Source organism: Nelumbo lutea, chromosome 2 (assembly GCF_056320005.1).
Source record: "Nelumbo lutea isolate HS-2025 chromosome 2, American lotus-T2T, whole genome shotgun sequence".
Taxonomy (NCBI): Eukaryota; Viridiplantae; Streptophyta; class Magnoliopsida; order Proteales; family Nelumbonaceae; genus Nelumbo; species Nelumbo lutea.
The window spans coordinates 110,539,975-110,564,214 of NC_142685.1; the positions used below are offsets into that span (position 1 = coordinate 110,539,975).

A 24,240-nucleotide genomic window follows, 5' to 3' on the forward strand; every position below is an offset into this window, starting at 1 on the left:
TGGTGAGTTGGGAGGATAAAAATAATCTGGAAATGCAGTGTATCGATCCCCGTACCTCTTGATGCAAAGCGAGCGCTCTAACGTTAGAGCAACATCCCCATTTGTTCATTATGATAATAATCGTTATAATAAAATAAACCAAAAAAATTTAAAATAAGAAATAAAAATGATAGAAAATTAGAATTTCCTGAAAACATCAAAACACCCAAAAATATATTGGTCTGTTGTGAAGATAAAAACAATTTGGAGATGCGGTTTATCCATCCCCGTACCTCTTGCTTGCAAAGCAAGCGCTCTACCGTTTGAGCTATGCCCCCGTTTGTTAATTATGATTGTAATTGTATAAATAAATTAAAACTAAAAATTAAAAATATTAAATGAATATGAAAGAAAATAAGAAATTCTTTAAAAGATCAAAACACCTTAAAATATGTTGGTGAGTTGTTAGGATAAAAATAATTTGGAAATGTGGTTTATCGAACCCCATACTTCTAACAGGCAAAGCATGCCCTCTTATGTTTGTGCTACATCCCCATTTGTTAGTTATGATAGTTGCTGTTGAAATACAAAAAATGAAAAATTAAAAATAATAAATAAAAATGGAAGAAAATAAGATATTCTTGTAAAGTTTAAAAACACCCTAAAATATATTGGTGAGTTGTGAGGATAAAAATAATTTGGAAATGCAATTTATCGATTTACAAACCCCTTGAGTGCAAAGTAAACGCTTTACCGTTCGAGCTACATCCCCAGTTCTTAATTACAAAAGTAATTGTTGTAATAAACTAAAACTAAAAATAATAAACAATAAATAAATATTAAAAAAATAAGAAATTCCATAAAAGTTCAACACACCTTAACATATATTGGTGAATTGTGAAGATAAAAACAATTTGGAGATGCGGAGTATCGGTTGTTGTACCTCTCGCATGCATAGCATGCGTTCTACCGTTTGAGCTACATCCCCATTTGATAATAATGAGAGTAATTGTTGTAATAAGTAAAAAAAAATAGTAAATACATATGAAAGAAAATTAGAAATTCTTGAAAAGATAAAAACACCCTGAAATATATTGATGTGTTGTGAGGATAATAATAATTTTGAAATGCGGGGTATCGAACCCCATACCATTAACATGCAAAGTGGGCACTCTACGGTTTGTGCTACAAACCCATTTTTTATCTATGATAATAATTGTTGCAATACAATAAAATTAAAAATAAATAAATATAAAAGAAAATACGAAATTCTTGAAAAATTATTAAAACACCCTAAATTTTATTGCTGAGTTGTTAGGTAAAAATATTTTAGAGATGTGGGGTATTGAAGCTCGTACATCTCGCATGCTAAGCGAGCGCTCTACCATTTCAGCTACATCCCCATTTGTTAATGAAGATAGTAATTGTTGTAATATATTAAAATTTGATAACTTCAAAATATTAAATAAAAATGAAAGAAAATAAGAAATTCCTAATAATATCAAATCACCCTAAAACATATTGTTCATTTGTGAGGATAAAACTTATTTGGAGATGCGGTGTACCGAAACCCATACCTCTCGCATGCAAAACAAGCGCTCTACCATTTAAGCTACTTCCCCATTTGTTAATTATGATAGTAATTGTTATAATAAATTAAAACTAAAATATTAAAAATAATAAAGAAAAATAAAAGAAAATAAGAAATTCTTATGAAGATCAAAACACTCTAAAATATATTGGTGAGTTGGAGAATAAAAATATCTTGGAGATGTGGGGTATCGAAGATCGAATCTCTCGCATGCAAAGCGAGCAGTCTACTATATGAGCTACGTCCCCATTCCTTAATTATGATAGTGATATTTATAATATATTAAAATTAAACGTTTCAGCTACGTCCCCATTTATTAATTATGATGGTAATTGTTGTAATAAATTAAACCCAAAAAAAATTTTTAATAATAAATGTATATGAAAAATAATAATAAATTCCGGAAAAGATCAAAACACCTTAAAACATGTTGGTGAGTTGTGAAGATAAAAATAATTTAGAGATATGGGGTATCGATCCCCATACCACTTGCATGTAGAGCGAGCATTCCTCCATTTGAGCAAAATGCCCATTTGCTAGTTGTGATAAAAATTGTAATAAATTAAAAATCATAATTAAATATGAAAGAAAATAAGAAATGCCTGAAAATATCAAAATACCCTAAAATATATTGATGACTTATGTGGATAAAAGTAATTTGGAGATGCGGGGTAACGAACCCCGTACCTCTCGCATGCTAAGCGAGCGCTCTTCCATTTGAGCTACATCCCCATTTGTTAATTAAGATAGTAATTGTCGTAAAAAATTACACTTAAAAATTAAAAATAATAATCAAATATATTGGTGAGTTGTGAGGATTAAAATAATTTGGAAATGCGGTGTATCGATCCTCGTACCTCTTGCAAGCAAAGCAAGAACTCTACCGTTTCAGCTACGTCCCCATTTGTTAATTATGATGGGAATTGTTGTAATAAATTAAACCAAAAAAATTTAAAATAATAAATGTATATGAAAAAAATAATAAATTGCGGAAAAGATCAAAACCCCTTAAAACATATTGGTGAGTTGTGAAGATAAAAATAATTTAGAGATATGGGATATCGATCCACGTACCTCTTGCATGTAGAGTGAGCATTCCTCCATTTGAGCAAAATGCCCATTTGCTAATTGTGATAAAAATTGTTGTAATAAATTTAAAATAATGATTAAATATGAAAGGATTTTAGAAATGCCTGAAAATATCAAAATACCCTAAAATATATTGATTACTTATGAGGATAAAAGTAATTTGGAGATGCGGGGTATCGAACCCCGTACCTCTCGCTTGCAAAGGGAGTGCTCTACCATTTAAGCTACATCACCATTTGATTATTATAATAGTAAATGTTGTAAGACATTAAAAAGAATAAATAAAAATCAAAGAAAATTAAAAATTCCAGAAAAGATCAAAACACCCTAAAATATATTTGCAAGTTCTGAGGATAACAAAAAGTTGGAGATGCAGGGTTTTGAATCCCATACCACTCGCATGCTAAAGTAGCATTCTTCCATTTGAGCTACATCCCCATTTGTTAATTAAGATAGTAATTGTTGTAATAAAATACACTTAAAAAATAAATATAATAATCATATATATTGGTGAATTGTGAGGATAAAAATAATCTGGAAATGGGGTGTATCGATCCCCGTACCTCTTGCTTGCAAAGCAAGCGCTCTACCGTTTGAGCTATGCCCCCGTTTGTTAATTATGATTGTAATTGTATTAATAAATTACAATTAAAAATTAAAAATAATAAATGAATATGAAAGAAAATAAGAAATTCTTTAAAAGATCAAAACACCTTAAAATATATTGGTGAGTTGTCAGGACAAAAATAATTTGGAAATGCGGTTTATCGAACCCCATACTTCTAACATGCAAAGCGTGCCCTCTTCTGTTTTTGCTACATCCCCATTTGTTAGTTATGATAGTTGCTGTTGTAATACAAAAAATTAAAAATTAAAAATAATAAATAAAAATGAAAGAAAATAAGATATTCTTGTAAAGTTTAAAAACACCCTAAAATATATTATTGAGTTGTGAGGATAAAAATAATTTGGAAATGCAATTTATCGATCTACGTACCCCTTGAATGCAAAGTAAGCGCTTTACCGTTCGAGCTACATCCCCAATTCTTAATTACGAAAGTAATTGTTGTAATAAAATAAAATTAAAAATTATAAATAATAAATAAATATAAAAGAAAATAAGAAATTCCAGAAAAGTTCTACACACCTTAACATATATTGGTGAATTGTGAAGATAAAAACAATTTGGAGATGCGGAGTATCAGTTTCTGTACCTCTCGCATGCATAGCAAGCATTCTACCATTTGAGCTACATTCCCATTTGTTAATAATGAGAGTAATTGTTGCAATTAGTAAAAAAATAGTAAACACATATGAAAGAAAATAAGAAATTCTTGAAAAGGTCAAAACACCCTGAAATATATTGATGTGTTGTGAGGATAAAAATAATTTAGAAATGTGGGGTATCGAAACCCGTACCCTTAACATGCAAAGCGGGCACTCTTCGGTTTGTGCTACATACCCATTTGTTATCTATGATAATAATTGTTGCAATACAATAAAATTAAAAATTCAAAAATAATAAATAAATATGAAAAAAAATAAGAAATTCTTGAAAATTATTAAAACACTCTAAATTTTATTGCTGAGTTGTGAGGTAAAAATATTTTAGAGATGCGGAGTATTGAAGCTAGTACATCTCGCATGCTAAGCGAGCGCTCTACCATTTCAGCTACATCCCCATTTGTTAATGAAGATAGTAATTGTTGTAATATATTAAAATTTGATAAGTTCAAAATAATAAATAAAAATGAAAGAAAATAAGAAATTCCAAAAAATATCAAATCACCCTAAAACATATTGTTCATTTGTGAGGATAAAAATTATTTGGAGAAGCGACGTACCGAAACCCATACCTCTCGCATGCAAAACAAGCGCTCTACCATTTAAGCTACTTCCCCATTTGTTAATTATGATAGTAATTGTTATAATAAATTAAAACTAAAATATTAAAAATAATAAAGAAAAATCAAAGAAAATAAGAAATTCTTTAGAAGATCAAAGCACTCTAAAATATATTGGTGAGTTGGGAGGATAAAAATAACTTTGACATGCGAGGTATCGAAGATCGAAACTCTCGCATGCAAAGCGAGCAATCTACTATATGAGCTACGTCCCCATTACTTAATTATGATAGTGATATTTATAATAAATTAAAATTAAAAAATATGAAATAATAAATAACAAATATAAATAAAAGAACATAATAAATTTCCCAAAAGTTCAAAACACCCTAAAACATATTGGTGAGTTGAGAGTATAAAAATAATTTTCAGATGGAGGGTAACGAACCTCGAACATCTTGCATGCAAAGCAAGAGCTCTACTGTTTGAGCTACGTCCCCAATCGTTAATTCTGATAGTAATTTTTGTAATAAGTTAAAATTAGAATATAAAAATAATAAATGAATAAGAGGGAAAATATGAAGGTCCTGAAAAGATCAAAACACCATAAAATTTATTGGCGAGTTGTGAGGACAAAAATGATTTGGATAATGCATGTATCGAACCACTTACCTTTAACAAGCAAAGTGAGCAATCTAGCATTTGTGCTACATCCCCATTTCTTAACTATGATAGTAATCGTTATAATAAATTAAACCTAAAAAAAATAAAAAATAAAAATGAAAGAAAAGAAGAAATTTCTAGAGAAGATCAAAATACTCTAAAATATATTGGTGACTTGTGAGGATAAAAATAATTTAGAAATGCGGTGTATCGAGCCTCGTACCTCTTGCAAGCAAAGCAGGCACTCTACCATTTCAGCTACGTCCCCATTTGTTAATTATGATGTTAATTGTCGTAAGAAATTAAACCAAAAAAAAATTAAAATAATAAATGTATATGAAAAAAAATAATAAATTGCGGAAAAGATCAAAACACCTTAAAACATAATGGTGAGTTGTGAAGATAAAAATAATTTAGAGATATGGGGTATCGATCCACGTACCGCTTGCATGTAGAGTGCGCATTCCTCCATTTGAGCAAAATGCCCATTTGCTAATTGTGATAAAAATTGTTGTAATAAATTAAAAATAAAAGTTAAATATGAAAGAAAATAAGAAATGCCTGAAAATATCAAAATACCCTAAAATATATTGATGACATATGAGGATAAAAGTAATTTGGATATGCGGGGTATCGAACACCGTACATCTTGCATGCAAAGGGAGCGCTCTACCATTTAAGCTACATCCCCATTTTATTATTATAATAGTAAATGTTGTAAGACATTAAAAAGAATAAATAAAAATAAAAAAAAATTAAAAATTCCAGAAAAGATCAAAACCCCCTGAAATATATTAGCGAGTTCTGAGGACAACAATAAGTTGGAGATGCAGGGTATCGAACCCCGTACCGCTCGCATGCTAAGTGAGCACTCTTCCATTCGAGCTACATCAAGATTTGTTAATTAAGATATTAATTGTTTTAATAAAATACACTTAAAATTTAAAATAATAATCATATATATTGGTGAGTTGGGAGGATAAAAATAATCTGGAAATGCAGTGTATCGATCCCCGTACCTCTTGATGCAAAGCAAGCGCTCTAACGTTAGAGCAACATCCCCATTTGTTCATTATGATAATAATCGTTATAATAAAATAAACCAAAAAAATTTAAAATTTGAAATAAAAATGATAGAAAATTAGAATTTCCTGAAAACATCAAAACACCCAAAAATATATTGGTCAGTTGTGAAGGTAAAAACAATTTGGAGATGCGGTTTATCCATCCCCGTACCTCTTGCTTGCAAAGCAAGCGCTCTACCGTTTGAGCTATGCCCCCGTTTGTTAATTATGATTGTAATTGTATAAATAAATTAAAATTAAAAATTAAAAATATTAAATGAATATGAAAGAAAATAAGAAATTCTTTAAAAGATCAAAACACCTTAAAATATATTGGTGAGTTGTTAGGGTAAAAATAATTTGAAAATGTGGTTTATCGAACCCCATACTTCTAACAAGCAAAGCATGCCCTCTTCTGTTTTTGCTACATCCCCATTTGTTAGTTATGATAGTTGCTGTTGTAATACAAAAAATGAAAAATTAAAAATAATAAATAAAAATGAAAGAAAATAAGATATTCTTGTAATGTTTAAAAACACCCTAAAATATATTGGTGAGTTGTGAGGATAAAAATAATTCAGAAATGCAATTTATCGATCTACGAACCCCTTGAGTGCAAAGTATGCGCTTTACCGTTCGAGCTACATCCCCAGTTCTTAATTACGAAAGTAATTGTTGTAATAAACTAAAACTAAAAATAATAAACAATAAATAAATATTAAAAAAATAAGAAATTCCAAAAAAGTTCAACACACCTTAACATATATTGGTGAATTGTGAAGATAAAAACAATTTGGGGATGTGGAGTTTCGGTTGTTGTACCTCTCGCATGCATAGCATGCGTTCTACCATTTGAGCTACATCCCCATTTGATAATAATGAGAGTAATTGTTGTAATATTAAAAAAAATAGTAAATACATATGAAAAAAATAAAAAATTCTTGAAAAGGTCAAAACACCCTGAAATATATTGATGTGTTGTGAGGATAAAAATAAATTAGAAATGTGGGGTATCGAACCTCGTACCATTAACATAAAAAGCGGGCACTCTTCGGTTTGTTCTACGAACCCATTTGTTATCTATGATAATAATTGTTACAATACAATAAAATTAAAAATTAAAAATAAATATAAAAGAAAATAAGAAATTCTTGAAAATTATTAAAACACTCTAAATTTTATTGCTGAGTTGTGAGGTAAAAATATTTTAGAGATGCGGAGTATAGAAGCTAGTACATCTCGCATGCTAAGCGAGCGCTCTACCATTTCAGCTACATCCCCATTTGTTAATGAAGATAGTAATTGTTGTAATATATTAAAATTTGATAAGTTCAAAATAATAAATAAAAAAGAAAGAAAATAAGAAATTCCAAAAAATATCAAATCACCCTAAAACATATTGTTCATTTGTGAGGATAAAAATTATTTGGAGAAGCGACGTACCGAAACCCATACCTCTCGCATGCAAAACAAGCGCTCTACCATTTAAGCTACTTCCCCATTTGTTAATTATAATAGTAATTGTTATAATAAATTAAAACTAAAATATTAAAAATAATAAAGAAAAATCAAAGAAAATAAGAAATTCTTAAGAAGATCAAAGCACTCTAAAATATTTTGGTGAGTTGGGAGGATAAAAATAACTTTGACATGCGAGGTATCGAAGATCGAAACTCTCGCATGCAAAGCGAGCAATCTACTATATGAGCTACGTCCCCATTACTTAATTATGATAGTGATATTTATAATAAATTAAAATTAAAAAATATGAAATAATAAATAACAAATATAAATAAAAGAACATAATAAATTTCCCAAAAGATCAAAACACCCTAAAACATATTGGTGAGTTGAGAGTATAAAAATAATTTTCAGATGGAGGGTAACGAACCTCGAACATCTTGCATGCAAAGCAAGAGCTCTACTGTTTGAGCAACGTCCCCAATCGTTAATTCTGATAGTAATTTTTGTAATAAGTTAAAATTAGAATATAAAAATAATAAATGAATAAAAGGGAAAATATGAAGGTCCTGAAAAGATCAAAACACCATAAAATTAATTGGCGAGTTGTGAGGACAAAAATGATTTGGAAATGCATGTATCGAACCTCGTACCTCTAACAAGCAAAGCGAGCAATCTACCATTTGTGCTACATTCCCATTTCTGAACTATGACAGTAATCGTTATAATAAATTAAACCTAAACAAATAAAAAATAAAAATGAAAGAAAAGAAGAAATTTCTAGAAAAGATCAAAATACTCTAAAATATATTGGTGAATTGTGAGGATAAAAATAATTTGGAAATGCGGTGTATCGAGCCTCGTACCTCTTGCAAGCAAAGCAAGCACTCTACCGTTTCAGCTACGTCCCCATTTATTAATTATGATGGTAATTGTTGTAATAAATTAAACCAAAAAAAATTAAAATAATAAATGTATATGAAAAAAAATAATAAATTCCGGAAAAGATCAAAACACCTTAAAACATGTTGGTGAGTTGTGAAGATAAAAATAATTTAGAGATATGGGGTATCGATCCCCGTACCACTTGCATGTAGAGTGAGCATTCCTCCATTTGAGCAAAATGCCCATTTGCTAATTGTGATAAAAATTGTTGTAATAAATTAAAATTCATAATTAAATATGAAAGAAAATAAGAAATGCCTGAAAATATCAAAATACCCTAAAATATATTGATGACTTATGAGGATAAAAGTAATTTGGAGATGCGGGGTATCGAACCTCATACCTCCTGCATGCAAAGCGAGCGCTCTACCATTTGAGCTACATCCCCATTTGATTATTATAATAATAAATGCTGTAAGACATTAAAAAGAATAAATAAAAATCAAAGGAAATAAAAAATTCCAGAAAATATCAAAACACTGTAAAATATATTAGCGAGTTCTAAACATAACAATAAGTTGGAGATGCGGGGTATCGAACCCCGTACCTCTCGCATGCTAAGCGAGCACTCTTCCATTTGAGCTACATCCCCATTTGTTAATTAAGATAGTAATTGTCGTAAAAAATTACACTTAAAAATTAAAACTAATAATCAAATATATTGGTGAGTTGTGAGGATTAAAATAATTTGGAAATGCGGTGTATCGATCCTCGTACCTCTTGCAAACAAAGCAAGCACTCTACCGTTTCAGCTACGTCCCCATTTATTAATTATGATGGTTATTGTTGTAATAAATTAAACCAAAAAAAATTTAAAATAATAAATGTATATGAAAAAAAATAATAAATTCCGGAAAAGATCAAAACACCTTAAAACGTGTTGGTGAGTTGTGAAGATAAAAATAATTTAGAGATATGGGGTATCGATCTCCGTACCACTTGCATGTAGAGCGAGCATTCTTCCATTTGGGCAAAATGCCCATTTGCTAATTGTGATAAAAATTGTTGTAATAAATTAAAATTCATAATTAAATATGAAAGAAAATAAGAAATGCCTGAAATATCAAAATACCCTAAAATATATTGATGACTTTTGAGGATAAAAGTAATTTGGAGATGCGGGCTATCGAACCTCATACCTCCCGCATGCAAAGCGAGCGCTCTACCATTTGAGCTACATCCCCATTTGATTATTATAATAATAAATGTTGTAAGACATTAAAAAGAATAAATAAAAATCAAAGGAAATAAAAAATTCCAGAAAATATCAAAACACCCTAAACCAAAAATATTTAAAATAAGAAATAAAAATGATAGAAAATTAGAATTTCCTGAAAACATCAAAACCCCCAAATATATATTGGTCAGTTGTGAAGATAAAAACAATTTGGAGATGCGGTTTATCCATCCCCCTACCTCCTGCTTGCAAAGCAAGCGCTCTACCGTTTGAGCTATGCCCCCGTTTGTTAATTATGATTGTAATTGTATAAATAAATTAAAATTAAAAATTAAAAATATTAAATGAATATGAAAGAAAATAAGAAATTCTTTAAAACATCAAAACACCTTAAAATATATTGGTGAGTTGTTAGGATAAAAATAATTTGGAAATGTGGTTTATCGAACCCCATACTTCTAACATGCAAAGCATGCCCTCTTCTGTTTTTGCTACATCCCCATTTGTTAGTTATGATAGTTGCTGTTGTAATACAAAAAATTAAAACTTAAAAATAATAAATAAAAATGAAAGAAAATATGGTATTCTTGTAAAGTTTAAAAACACCCTAAAATATATTGGTGAGTTGTGAGGATAAAAATAATTTGGAAATGCAATTTATCGATCTATGAACCCCTTGAGTGCAAAGTAAGCGCTTTACCGTTCGAGCTACATCCCCAGTTCTTAAGAACGAAAGTAATTGTTGTAATAAACTAAAACTAAAAATAATAAACAATAAATAAATATTAAATAAATAAGAAATTCCAAAAAAGTTCAACACACCTTAACATATATTGGTGAATTGTGAAGATAAAAACAATTTGGAGATGCGGAGTATCGGTTGTTGTACCTCTCGCATGCATAGCATGCGTTCTACCGTTTGAGCTACATCCCCATTTGATAATAATGAGAGTAATTGTTGTAATATTAAAAAAAATAGTAAATACATATGAAAGAAAATTAGAAATTCTTGAAAAGGTAAAAACACCCTGAAATATATTGATGTGTTGTGAGGATAAAAATAATTTAGAAATGCGGGGTATCGAACCCCGTACCATTAACATGCAAAGTGGGCACTCTACGGTTTGTGCTACAAACCCATTTGTTATCTATGATAATAATTGTTGCAATACAATATAATTAAAAATAATAAATAAATATAAAAGAAAATAAGAAATTCTTGAAAATTATTAAAACACCCTAAATTTTATTGCTGAGTTGTTAGGTAAAAATATTTTAGAGATGTGGGGTATTGAAGCTCGTACATCTCGCATGCTAAGCGAGCGCTCTTCCATTTCAGCTACATCCCCATTTGTTAATGAAGATAGAAATTGTTGTAATATATTAAAATTTGATAAGTTCAAAATATTAAATAAAAATGAAAGAAAATAAGAAATTCCTAATAATATCAAATCACCCTAAAACATATTGTTCATTTGTGAGGATAAAAATTATTTGGAGATGCGGTGTATCGAAACCCATACCTCTCGCATGCAAAACAAGCGCTCTACCATTTAAGCTACTTCCCCATTTGTTAATTATGATAGTAATTGTTATAATAAATTAAAACTAAAATATTAAAAATAATAAAGAAAAATCAAAGAAAATAAGAAATTCTTATGAAGATCAAAACACTCTAAAATATATTGGTGAGTTGGAGAATAAAAATATCTTTGAGATGTAGGGTATCGAAGATCGAATCTCTCGCATGCAAAGCGAGCAGTCTACTATATGAGCTACGTCCCCATTCCTTAATTATGATACTGATATTTATAATAAATTAAAATTAAAAAATATGAAATAATAAATAACAAATAAAAATAAAAGAACATAATAAATTCCCCAAAAGATCAAAACTCCTAAAAACATATTGGTGAGTTGAGAGTATAAAAATAATTTTCAGATGGAGGGTTACGAACCTCGAACATCTTCTTGCAAAGCAAGAACTCTGCTATTTGAGCTACGTCCCCAATCGTTAATTATGATAGTAATTTTTGTAATAAGTTAAAATTAGAAATTAAAAATAATAAGTGAATAATAGAGAAAATAAGAAATTCCTGAAAAGATCAAAACACCCTAAAACATATTGGCGAGTTGTGAAGACAAAAATGATTTGGAAATGCATGTATCGAACCACGTACCTCTAACAAGCAAAGCGAGCAATCTACCATTTGTCCTACATTCCCATTTCTGAACTATGACAGTAATCATTATAATAAATTAAACCTAAACAAATAAAAAATAAAAATGAAAGAAAAGAAGAAATTTCTAGAAAAAATCAAAATACTCTAAAATATATTGGTGAATTGTGAGGATAAAAATAATTTGGAAATGCGGTGTATCGAGCCTCGTACCTCTTGCAAGCAAAGCAAGCACTCTACCGTTTCAGCTACGTCCCCATTTATTAATTATGATGGTAATTGTTGTAATAAATTAAACCAAAAAAAAATTAAAATAATAAATGTATATGAAAAAAAATAATAAATTCCGGAAAAGATCAAAACACCTTAAAACATGTTGGTGAGTTGTGAAGATAAAAATAATTTAGAGATATGGGGTATCGATCCCCGTACCACTTGCATGTAGAGCGAGCATTCCTACATTTGAGCAAAATGCCCATTTGCTAATTGTGATAAAAATTGTTGTAATAAATTAAAATTCATAATTAAATATGAAAGAAAATAAGAAATGCCTGAAAATATCAAAATACCCTAAAATATATTGGTGGCTTATGAGGATAAAAGTAATTTGGAGATGCGGGGTATCGAACCTCATACCTCCCGCATGCAAAGCGAGCGCTCTACCATTTGAGCTACATCCCCATTTGATTATTATAATAATAAATGTTGTAAGACATTAAAAAGAATAAATAAAAATCAAAGGAAATAAAAAATTCCAGAAAATATCAAAACACCCTAAAATATATTAGCGAGATCTAAACATAACAATAAGTTGGAGATGCGGGGTATCGAACCCCGTACCTCTCGCATGCTAAGCGAGCACTCTTCCATTTGAGCTACATCCCCATTTGTTAATTAAGATAGTAATTGTCGTAAAAAATTACACTTAAAAACAAAAAAATAATAATCAAATATATTGGTGAGTTGTGAGGATTAAAATAATTAGGAAATGCGGTGTATCGATCCTCGTACCTCTTGCAAGCAAAGCAGGCACTCTACCATTTCAGCTACGTCCCCATTTGTTAGTTATGATGGTAATTGTCGTAATAAATTAAACCAAAAAAAACTTAAAATAATAAATGTATATGAAAAAAAATAATAAATTGCGGAAAAGATCAAAACACCTTAAAACATAATGGTGAGTTGTGAAGATAAAAATAATTTAGAGATATGGGGTATCGATCCACGTACCTCTTGCATGTAGAGTGCGCATTCCTCCATTTGAGCAAAATGCCCATTTGCTAATTGTGATAAAAATTGTTGTAATAAATTAAAAATAATAGTTAAATATTAAAGAAAATAAGAAATGCCTGAAAATATCAAAATACCCTAAAATATATTGATGACATATGAGGATAAAAGTAATTTGGATATGCAGGTTATCAAACATCGTACATCTTGCATGCAAAGGGAGCGCTCTACCATTTAAGCGACATTCCCATTTTATTATTATAATAGTAAATGTTGTAAGACATTAAAAAGAATAAATAAAAATCAAAGAAAATTAAAAATTCCAGAAAAGATCAAAACACGCTAAAATATATTAGCGTGTTCTGAGGATAACAATAAGTTGGAGATGCAGGGTATCGAACCCCGTACCGCTCGCATAGTAAGTGAGCACTCTTCCATTTGAGCTACATCCCCATTTGTTAATTAAGATAGTAATTGTTGTAAGAAAAGACACTTAAAAATTAAAAATAATAATCATATATATTGGTGAGTTGTGAGGATAAAAATAATCTGGAAATGCGGTGTATCGATCCCCGTACCTCTTGCTTCCAAAGCAAGCGCTCAACGGTTTGAGCTATGCCCCCGTTTGTTAATTATGATTGTAATTGTATTAATAAATTACAATTAAAAATTAAAAATAATAAATGAATATGAAAGAAAATAAGAAATTCTTTAAAAGATCAAAACACCTTAAAGTATATTGGTGAGTTGTCAGGACAAAAATAATTTGGAAATGCGGTTTATTGAACCCCATACTTCTAACATGCAAAGCGTGCCCTCTTCTGTTTTTGCTACATCCCCATTTGTTAGTTATGATAGTTGCTGTTGTAATACAAAAAATTAAAAATTAAAAATAATAAATAAAAACGAAAGAAAATAAGATATTCTTGTAAAGTTTAAAAACACCCTAAAATATATTAGTGAGTTGTGAGGATAAAAATAATTTGGAAATGCAATTTATCGATCTACGTACCCCTTGAATGCAAAGTAGGCGCTTTACCGTTCGAGCTACATCCCCAATTCTTAATTACGAAAGTAATTGTTGTAATAAATTAAAATTAAAAATTATAAATAATAAATAAATATAAAAGAAAATAAGAAATTCCAGAAAAGTTCAACACACCTTAACATATATTGGTGAATTGTGAAGATAAAAACAATTTGGAGATGCGGAGTATCGGTTGCTGTACCTCTCGCATGCATAGCAAGCATTCTACCATTTGAGCTACATTCCCATTTGTTAATAATGAGAGTAATTGTTGCAAAAAGTAAAAAAATAGTAAATACATATGAAAGAAAATAAGAAATTCTTGAAAAGGTCAAAACACCCTGAAATATATTGATGTGTTGTGAGGATAAAAATAATTTAGAAATGTGGGGTATCGAACCCCGTACCCTTAACATGCAAAGCGGGCACTCTTCGATTTGTGCTACGTACCCATTTGTTATCTATGATAATAATTGTTGCAATACAATAAAATTAAAAATTAAAAATAATAAATAAATACGAAAGAAAATAAGAAATTCTTGAAAATTATTAAAACACTCTAAATTTTATTGTTGAGTTGTGAGGTAAAAATATTTTAGAGATGCGGGGTATTGAAGCTGGTACATCTCGCATGCTAAGCGAGCGCTCTACCATTTCAGCTACATCCCCATTTGTTAATTGAGATAGTAATTGTTGTAATATATTAAATTTTGATAAGTTCAAAATAATAAATAAAAATGTAAGAAAATAAGAAATTCCAAAAAATATCAAATCACCCTAAAACATATTGTTCATTTGTGAGGATAAAAATTATATGGAGATGCAGCGTACCGAAACCCATAACTCTCGCATGCAAAACAAGCGCTCTACCATTTAAGCTACTTCCCCATTTGTTAATTATGATAGTAATTGTTATAATAAATTAAAACTAAAATATTAAAAATAATAAAGAAAAATCAAAGAAAATAAGAAATTCTTAAGAAGATCAAAGCACTCTAAAATATATTGGTGAGTTGGGAGGATAAAAATAACTTTGACATGCGAGGTATCGAAGATCGAAACTCTCGCATGCAAAGCGAGCAATCTACTATATGAGCTACGTCCCCATTACTTAATTATGATAGTGATATTTATAATAAATTAAAATTAAAAAATATGAAATAATAAATAACAAATATAAATAAAAGAACATAATAAATTTCCCAAAAGATCAAAACACCCTAAAACATATTGGTGAGTTGAGAGTATAAAAATAATTTTCAGATGGAGGGTAACGAACCTCGAACATCTTGCATGCAAAGCAAGAGCACTACTGTTTGAGCTACGTCCCCAATCATTAATTCTGATAGTAATTTTTGTAATAAGTTAAAATTAGAATATAAAAATAATAAATGAATAAGAGGGAAAATATGAAGGTCCTGAAAAGATCAAAACACCAGAAAATTTATTGGCGAGTTGTGAGGACAAAAATGATTTGGAAATGCATGTATCGAACCACGTACCTCTAACAAGCAAAGCGAGCAATCTACTATTTGTGCTACATTCCCATTTCTGAACTATGATAGTAATCGTTATAATAAATTAAACCTAAACAAATAAAAAATAAAAATGAAAGAAAAGAAGAAATTTCTAGAAAAGATCAAAATACTCTAAAATATATTGGTGAATTGTGAGGATAAAAATAATTTGGAAATGCGGTGTATCGAGCCTCGTACCTCTTGCAAGCAAAGCAAGCACTCTACCGTTTCAGCTACGTCCCCATTTATTAATTATGATGGTAATTGTTATAATAAATTAAACCAAAAAAAATTTAAAATAATAAATGTATATGAAAAAAAATAATAAATTCCGGAAAAGATTAAAACACCTTAAAACATGTTGGTGAGTTGTGAAGATATAAATAATTTAGAGATATGGGGTATCGATCCCCGTACCACTTGCATGTAGAGCGAGCATTCCTCCATTTGAGCAAAATGCCCATTTGCTAATTGTGATAAAAATTGTTGTAATAAATTAAAATTCATAATTAAATATGAAAGAAAATAAGAAATGCCTGAAAATATCAAAATACCCTAAAATATATTGATGACTTATGAGGATAAAAGTAATTTGGAGATGCGGGGAATCGAACCTCATACCTCCCGCATGCAAAGCGAGCGCTCTACCATTTGAGCTACATCCCCATTTGATTATTATAATAATAAATGCTGTAAGACATTAAAAAGAATAAATAAAAATCAAAGGAAATAAAAAATTCCAGAAAATATCAAAACACCCTAAAATATATTAGCGAGTTCTAAACATAACAATAAGTTGGAGATGCGGGGTATCGAACCCCGTACCTCTCGCATGCTAAGCGAGCACTCTTCCATTTGAGCTACATCCCCATTTGTTAATTAAGATAGTAATTGTCGTAAAAAATTACACTTAAAAATTAAAAATAATAATCAAATATATTGGTGAGTTGTGAGGATTAAAATAATTTGGAAATGCGGTGTATCGATCCTCGTACCTCTTGCAAGCAAAGCAGGCACTCTACCGTTTCAGCTACGTCCCCATTTGTTAATTATGATGGTAATTGTCGTAATAAATTAAACCAAAAAAAACTTAAAATAATAAATGTATATGAAAAAAAATAATAAATTGCGGAAAAGATCAAAACACCTTAAAACATAATGGTGAGTTGTGAAGATAAAAATAATTTAGAGATATGGGGTATCGATCCACGTACCTCTTGCATGTAGAGTGCGCATTCCTCCATTTGAGCAAAATGCCCATTTGCTAATTGTGATAAAAATTGTTGTAATAAATTAAAAATAATAGTTAAATATTAAAGAAAATAAGAAATGCCTGAAAATATCAAAATACCCTAAAATATATTGATGACATATGAGGATAAAAGTAATTTGGATATGCGGGTTATCAAACACCGTACATCTTGCATGCAAAGGGAGCGCTCTACCATTTAAGCTACATCCCCATTTTATTATTATAATAGTAAATGTTGTAAGACATTAAAAAGAATAAATAAAAATCAAAGAAAATTAAAAATTCCAGAAAAGATCAAAACACCCTAAAATATATTAGCGTGTTCTGAGGATAACAATAAGTTGGAGATGCAGGGTATCGAACCCCGTACCGCTCGCATAGTAAGTGAGCACTCTTCCATTTGAGCTACATCGCCATTTGTTAATTAAGATAGTAATTGTTGTAATAAAAGACACTTAAAAATTAAAAATAATAATCATATATATTGGTGAGTTGTGAGGATAAAAATAATCTGGAAATGCGGTGTATCGATCCCCTTACCTCTTGCTTGCAAAGCAAGGGCTCTACCGTTTGAGCTATGCCCCTGTTTGTTAATTATGATTGTAATTGTATTAATAAATTACAATTAAAAATTAAAAATAATAAATGAATATGAAAGAAAATAAGAAATTCTTTAAAAGATCAAAACACCTTAAAGTATATTGGTGAGTTGTCAGGACAAAAATAATTTGGAAATGCGGTTTATTGAACCCCATACTTCTAACATGCAAAGCGTGCCCTCTTCTGTTTTAGCTACATCCCCATTTGTTAGTTATGATAGTTGCTGTTGTAATACAAAAAATTAAAAATTAAAAATAATAAATAAAAACAAAAGAAAATAAGATATTCTTGTAAAGTTTAAAAACACCCTAAAATATATTAGTGAGTTGTGAGGATAAAAATAATTTGGAAATGCAATTTATCGATCTACGTACCCCTTGAATGAAAAGTAAGCGCTTTACCGTTCGAGCTACATCCCCAATTCTTAATTGCGAAAGTAATTGTTGTAATAAATTAAAATTAAAAATTATAAATAATAAATAAATATAAAAGAAAATAAGAAATTCCAGAAAAGTTCAACACACCTTAACATATATTGGTGAATTGTGAAGATAAAAACAATTTGGAGATGCGGAGTATGGGTTGCTGTACCTCTCGCATGCATAGCAAGCATTCTACCATTTGAGCTACATTCCCATTTGTTAATAATGAGAGTAATTGTTGCAAAAAGTAAAAAAATAGTAAATACATATGAAAGAAAATAAGAAATTCTTGAAAAGGTCAAAACACCCTGAAATATATTGATGTGTTGTGAGGATAAAAATAATTTAGAAATGTGGGGTATCGAACCCCGTACCCTTAACATGCAAAGCGGGCACTCTTCGGTTTGTGCTACATACCCATTTGTTATCTATGATAATAATTGTTGCAATACAATAAAATTAAAAATTAAAATAAATAAATAAATACGAAAGAAAATAAGAAATTCTTGAAAATTATTAAAACACTCTAAATTTTATTGTTGAGTTGTGAGGTAAAAATATTTTAGAGATGCGGGGTATTGAAGCTGGTACTTCTCGCATGCTAAGCGAGCGCTCTACCATTTCAGCTACATCCCCATTTGTTAATTGAGATAGTTATTGTTGTAATATATTAAAATTTGATAAGTTCAAAATAATAAATAAAAATGAAAGAAAATAAGAAATTCCAAAAAATATCAAATCACCCTAAAACATATTGTTCATTTGTGAGGATAAAAATTATATGGCGATGCGGCGTACCGAAACCCATACCTCTCGCATGCAAAACAAGCGCTCTACCATTTAAGCTACTTCCCCATTTGTTAATTATGATAGTAATTGTTATAATAAATTAAAACTAAAATATTAAAAATAATAAAGAAAAATCAAAGAAAATAAGAAATTCTTAAGAAGATCAAAGCACTCTAAAATATATTGGTGAGTTGGGAGGATAAAAATAACTTTGACATGCGAGGTATCGAAGATCGAAACTCTCGCATGCAAAGCGAGCAATCTACTATATGAGCTACGTCCCCATTACTTAATTATGATAGTGATATTTATAATAAATTAAAATTAAAAAATATGAAATAATAAATAACAAATATAAATAAAAGAACATAATAAATTTCCCAAAAGATCAAAACACCCAAAAACATATTGGTGAGTTGAGAGTATAAAAATAATTTTCAGATGGAGGGTAACGAACCTCGAACATCTTGCATGCAAAGCAAGAGCTCTACTGTTTGAGCTACGTCCCCAATCGTTAATTCTGATAGTAATTTTTGTAATAAGTTAAAATTAGAATATAAAAATAATAAATGAATAAGAGGGAAAATATGAAGGTCCTGAAAAGATCAAAACACCATAAAATTTATTGGCGAGTTGTGAGGATAAAAATGATTTGGAAATGCATGTATCGAACCACGTACCTCTAACAAGCAAAGCGAGCAATCTACCATTTGTGCTACATTCCCATTTCTGAACTATGACAGTAATCGTTATAATAAATTAAACCTAAACAAATAAAAAATAAAAATGAAAGAAAAGAAGAAATTTCTAGAAAAGATCAAAATACTCTAAAATATATTGGTGAATTGTGAGGATAAAAATAATTTGGAAATGCGGTGTATCGAGCCTCGTACCAGGCACTCTACCGTTTCAGCTACGTCCCCATTTATTAATTATGATGGTAATTGTTGTAATAAATTAAACCAAAAAAAATTTAAAATAATAAATGTATATGAAAAAAAATAATAAATTCCGGAAAAGATTAAAACACCTTAAAACATGTTGGTGAGTTGTGAAGATAAAAATAATTTAGAGATATGGGGTATCGATCCCCGTACCACTTGCATGTAGAGCGAGCATTCCTCCATTTGAGCAAAATGCCCATTTGCTAATTGTGATAAAAATTGTTGTAATAAATTAAAATTCATAATTAAATATGAAAGAAAATAAGAAATGCCTGAAAATATCAAAATACCCTAAAATATATTGATGACTTATGAGGATAAAAGTAATTTGGAGATGCGGGGAATCGAACCTCATACCTCCCGCATGCAAAGCGAGCGCTCTACCATTTGAGCTACATCCCCATTTGATTATTATAATAATAAATGCTGTAAGACATTAAAAAGAATAAATAAAAATCAAAGGAAATAAAAAATTCCAGAAAATATCAAAACACGCTAAAATATATTAGCGAGTTCTAAACATAACAATAAGTTGGAGATGCGGGGTATCGAACCCCGTACCTCTCGCATGCTAAGCGAGCACTCTTCCATTTGAGCTACATCCCCATTTGTTAATTAAGATAGTAATTGTCGTAAAAAATTACACTTAAAAATTAAAAATAATAATCAAATATATTGGTGAGTTGTGAGGATTAAAATAATTTGGAAATGCGGTGTATCGATCCTCGTACCTCTTGCAAGCAAAGCAGGCACTCTACCGTTTCAGCTACGTCCCCATTTGTTAATTATGATGGTAATTGTCGTAATAAATTAAACCAAAAAAAACTTAAAATAATAAATGTATATGAAAAAAAATAATAAATTGCGGAAAAGATCAAATCACCTTAAAACATAATGGTGAGTTGTGAAGATAAAAATAATTTAGAGATATGGGGTATCGATCCACGTACCTCTTGCATGTAGAGTGCGCATTCCTCCATTTGAGCAAAATGCCCATTTGCTAATTGTGATAAAAATTGTTGTAATAAATTAAAAATAATAGTTAAATATTAAAGAAAATAAGAAATGCCTGAAAATATCAAAATACCCTAAAATATATTGATGACATATGAGGATAAAAGTAATTTGGATATGCGGGTTATCAAAAACCGTACATCTTGCATGCAAAGGGAGCGCTCTACCATTTAAGCTACATCCCCATTTTATTATTATAATAGTAAATGTTGTAAGACATTAAAAAGAATAAAAAAAATCAAAGAAAATTAAAAATTCCAGAAAAGATCAAAACACCCTAAAATATATTAGCGTGTTCTGAGGATAACAATAAGTTGGAGATGCAGGGTATCGAACCCCGTACCGCTCGCATAGTAAGTGAGCACTCTTCCATTTGAGCTACATCCCCATTTGTTAATTAAGATAGTAATTGTTGTAATAAAAGACACTTAAAAATTAAAAATAATAATCATATATATTGGTGAGTTGTGAGGATAAAAATAATCTGGAAATGCGGTGTATCGATCCCCTTACCTCTTGCTTGCAAAGCAAGGGCTCTACCGTTTGAGCTATGCCCCCGTTTGTTAATTATGATTGTAATTGTATTAATAAATTACAATTAAAAATTAAAAATAATAAATGAATATGAAAAAAAATAAGAAATTCTTTAAAAGATCAAAACACCTTAAAGTATATTGGTGAGTTGTCAGGACAAAAATAATTTGGAAATGCGGTTTATTGAACCCCATACTTCTAACATGCAAAGCGTGCCCTCTTCTGTTTTTGCTACATCCCCATTTGTTAGTTATGATAGTTGCTGTTGTAATACAAAAAATTAAAAATTAAAAATAATAAATAAAAACAAAAGAAAATAAGATATTCTTGTAAAGTTTAAAAACACCCTAAAATATATTAGTGAGTTGTGAGGATAAAAATAATTTGGAAATGCAATTTATCGATCTACGTACCCCTTGAATGAAAAGTAAGCGCTTTACCGTTCGAGCTACATCCCCAATTCTTAATTGCGAAAGTAATTGTTGTAATAAATTAAAATTAAAAATTATAAATAATAAATAAATATAAAAGAAAATAAGAAATTCCAGAAAAGTTCAACACACCTTAACATATATTGGTGAATTGTGAAGATAAAAACAATTTGGAGATGCGGAGTATCGGTTGCTGTACCTCTCGCATGCATAGCAAGCATTCTACCATTTGAGCTACATTCCCATTTGTTAATAATGAGAGTAATTGTTGCAAAAAGTAAAAAAATAGTAAATACATATGAAAGAAAATAAGAAATTCTTGAAAAGGTCAAAACACCCTGAAATATATTGATGTGTTGTGAGGATAAAAATAATTTAGAAATGTGGGGTATCGAACCCCGTACCCTTAACATGCAAAGCGGGCACTCTTCGGTTTGTGCTACATACCCATTTGTTATCTATGATAATAATTGTTGCAATACAATAAAATTAAAAATTAAAATAAATAAATAAATACGAAAGAAAATAAGAAATTCTTGAAAATTATTAAAACACTCTAAATTTTATTGTTGAGTTGTGAGGTAAAAATATTTTAGAGATGCGGGGTATTGAAGCTGGTACTTCTCGCATGCTAAGCGAGCGCTCTACCATTTCAGCTACATCCCCATTTGTTAATTGAGATAGTTATTGTTGTAATATATTAAAATTTGATAAGTTCAAAATAATAAATAAAAATGAAAGAAAATAAGAAATTCCAAAAAATATCAAATCACCCTAAAACATATTGTTCATTTGTGAGGATAAAAATTATATGGAGATGCGGCGTACCGAAACCCATACCTCTCGCATGCAAAACAAGCGCTCTACCATTTAAGCTACTTCCCCATTTGTTAATTATGATAGTAATTGTTATAATAAATTAAAACTAAAATATTAAAAATAATAAAGAAAAATCAAAGAAAATAAGAAATTCTTAAGAAGATCAAAGCACTCTAAAATATATTGGTGAGTTGGGAGGATAAAAATAACTTTGACATGCGAGGTATCGAAGATCGAAACTCTCGCATGCAAAGCGAGCAATCTACTATATGAGCTACGTCCCCATTACTTAATTATGATAGTGATATTTATAATAAATTAAAATTAAAAAATATGAAATAATAAATAACAAATATAAATAAAAGAACATAATAAATTTCCCAAAAGATCAAAACACCCAAAAACATATTGGTGAGTTGAGAGTATAAAAATAATTTTCAGATGGAGGGTAACGAACCTCGAACATCTTGCATGCAAAGCAAGAGCTCTACTGTTTGAGCTACGTCCCCAATCGTTAATTCTGATAGTAATTTTTGTAATAAGTTAAAATTAGAATATAAAAATAATAAATGAATAAGAGGGAAAATATGAAGGTCCTGAAAAGATCAAAACACCATAAAATTTATTGGCGAGTTGTGAGGACAAAAATGATTTGGAAATGCATGTATCGAACCACGTACCTCTAACAAGCAAAGCGAGCAATCTACCATTTGTGCTACATTCCCATTTCTGAACTATGACAGTAATCGTTATAATAAATTAAACCTAAACAAATAAAAAATAAAAATGAAAGAAAAGAAGAAATTTCTAGAAAAGATCAAAATACTCTAAAATATATTGGTGAATTGTGAGGATAAAAATAATTTGGAAATGCGGTGTATCGAGCCTCGTACCTCTTGCAAGCAAAGCAGGCACTCTACCGTTTCAGCTACGTCCCCATTTATTAATTATGATGGTAATTGTTGTAATAAATTAAACCAAAAAAAATTTAAAATAATAAATGTATATGAAAAAAAATAATAAATTCCGGAAAAGATTAAAACACCTTAAAACATGTTGGTGAGTTGTGAAGATAAAAATAATTTAGAGATATGGGGTATCGATCCCCGTACCACTTGCATGTAGAGCGAGCATTCCTCCATTTGAGCAAAATGCCCATTTGCTAATTGTGATAAAAATTGTTGTAATAAATTAAAATTCATAATTAAATATGAAAGAAAATAAGAAATGCCTGAAAATATCAAAATACCCTAAAATATATTGATGACTTATGAGGATAAAAGTAATTTGGAGATGCGGGGAATCGAACCTCATACCTCCCGCATGCAAAGCGAGCGCTCTACCATTTGAGCTACATCCCCATTTGATTATTATAATAATAAATGCTGTAAGACATTAAAAAGAATAAATAAAAATCAAAGGAAATAAAAAATTCCAGAAAATATCAAAACACGCTAAAATATATTAGCGAGTTCTAAACATAACAATAAGTTGGAGATGCGGGGTATCGAACCCCGTACCTCTCGCATGCTAAGCGAGCACTCTTCCATTTGAGCTACATCCCCATTTGTTAATTAAGATAGTAATTGTCGTAAAAAATTACACTTAAAAATTAAAAATAATAATCAAATATATTGGTGAGTTGTGAGGATTAAAATAATTTGGAAA

At 29.6% G+C, this 24,240-nt stretch overlaps 5 non-coding genes across 5 annotated transcripts; all 5 read right to left on the reverse strand.

Annotated features, from left to right (window-relative positions):
- Positions 1-9,155: 9,155 nt before the first annotated feature.
- Positions 9,156-9,228, reverse strand: TRNAA-AGC (transfer RNA alanine (anticodon AGC)). The gene has a single exon. It is a non-coding gene; the product is annotated as a tRNA-Ala (tRNA).
- A 3,577-nt stretch (positions 9,229-12,805) lies between these two features.
- On the reverse strand, positions 12,806-12,878 carry TRNAA-AGC (transfer RNA alanine (anticodon AGC)). Its single transcript has one exon. It is a non-coding gene; the product is annotated as a tRNA-Ala (tRNA).
- Positions 12,879-16,564: 3,686 nt separating this feature from the next.
- Positions 16,565-16,637, reverse strand: TRNAA-AGC (transfer RNA alanine (anticodon AGC)). Its single transcript has one exon. It is a non-coding gene; the product is annotated as a tRNA-Ala (tRNA).
- A 3,670-nt stretch (positions 16,638-20,307) lies between these two features.
- TRNAA-AGC (transfer RNA alanine (anticodon AGC)) lies at positions 20,308-20,380 on the reverse strand. Its single transcript has one exon. It is a non-coding gene; the product is annotated as a tRNA-Ala (tRNA).
- Positions 20,381-24,064: 3,684 nt separating this feature from the next.
- TRNAA-AGC (transfer RNA alanine (anticodon AGC)) lies at positions 24,065-24,137 on the reverse strand. Its single transcript has one exon. It is a non-coding gene; the product is annotated as a tRNA-Ala (tRNA).
- Between the last annotated feature and the right edge of the window lie 103 nt (positions 24,138-24,240).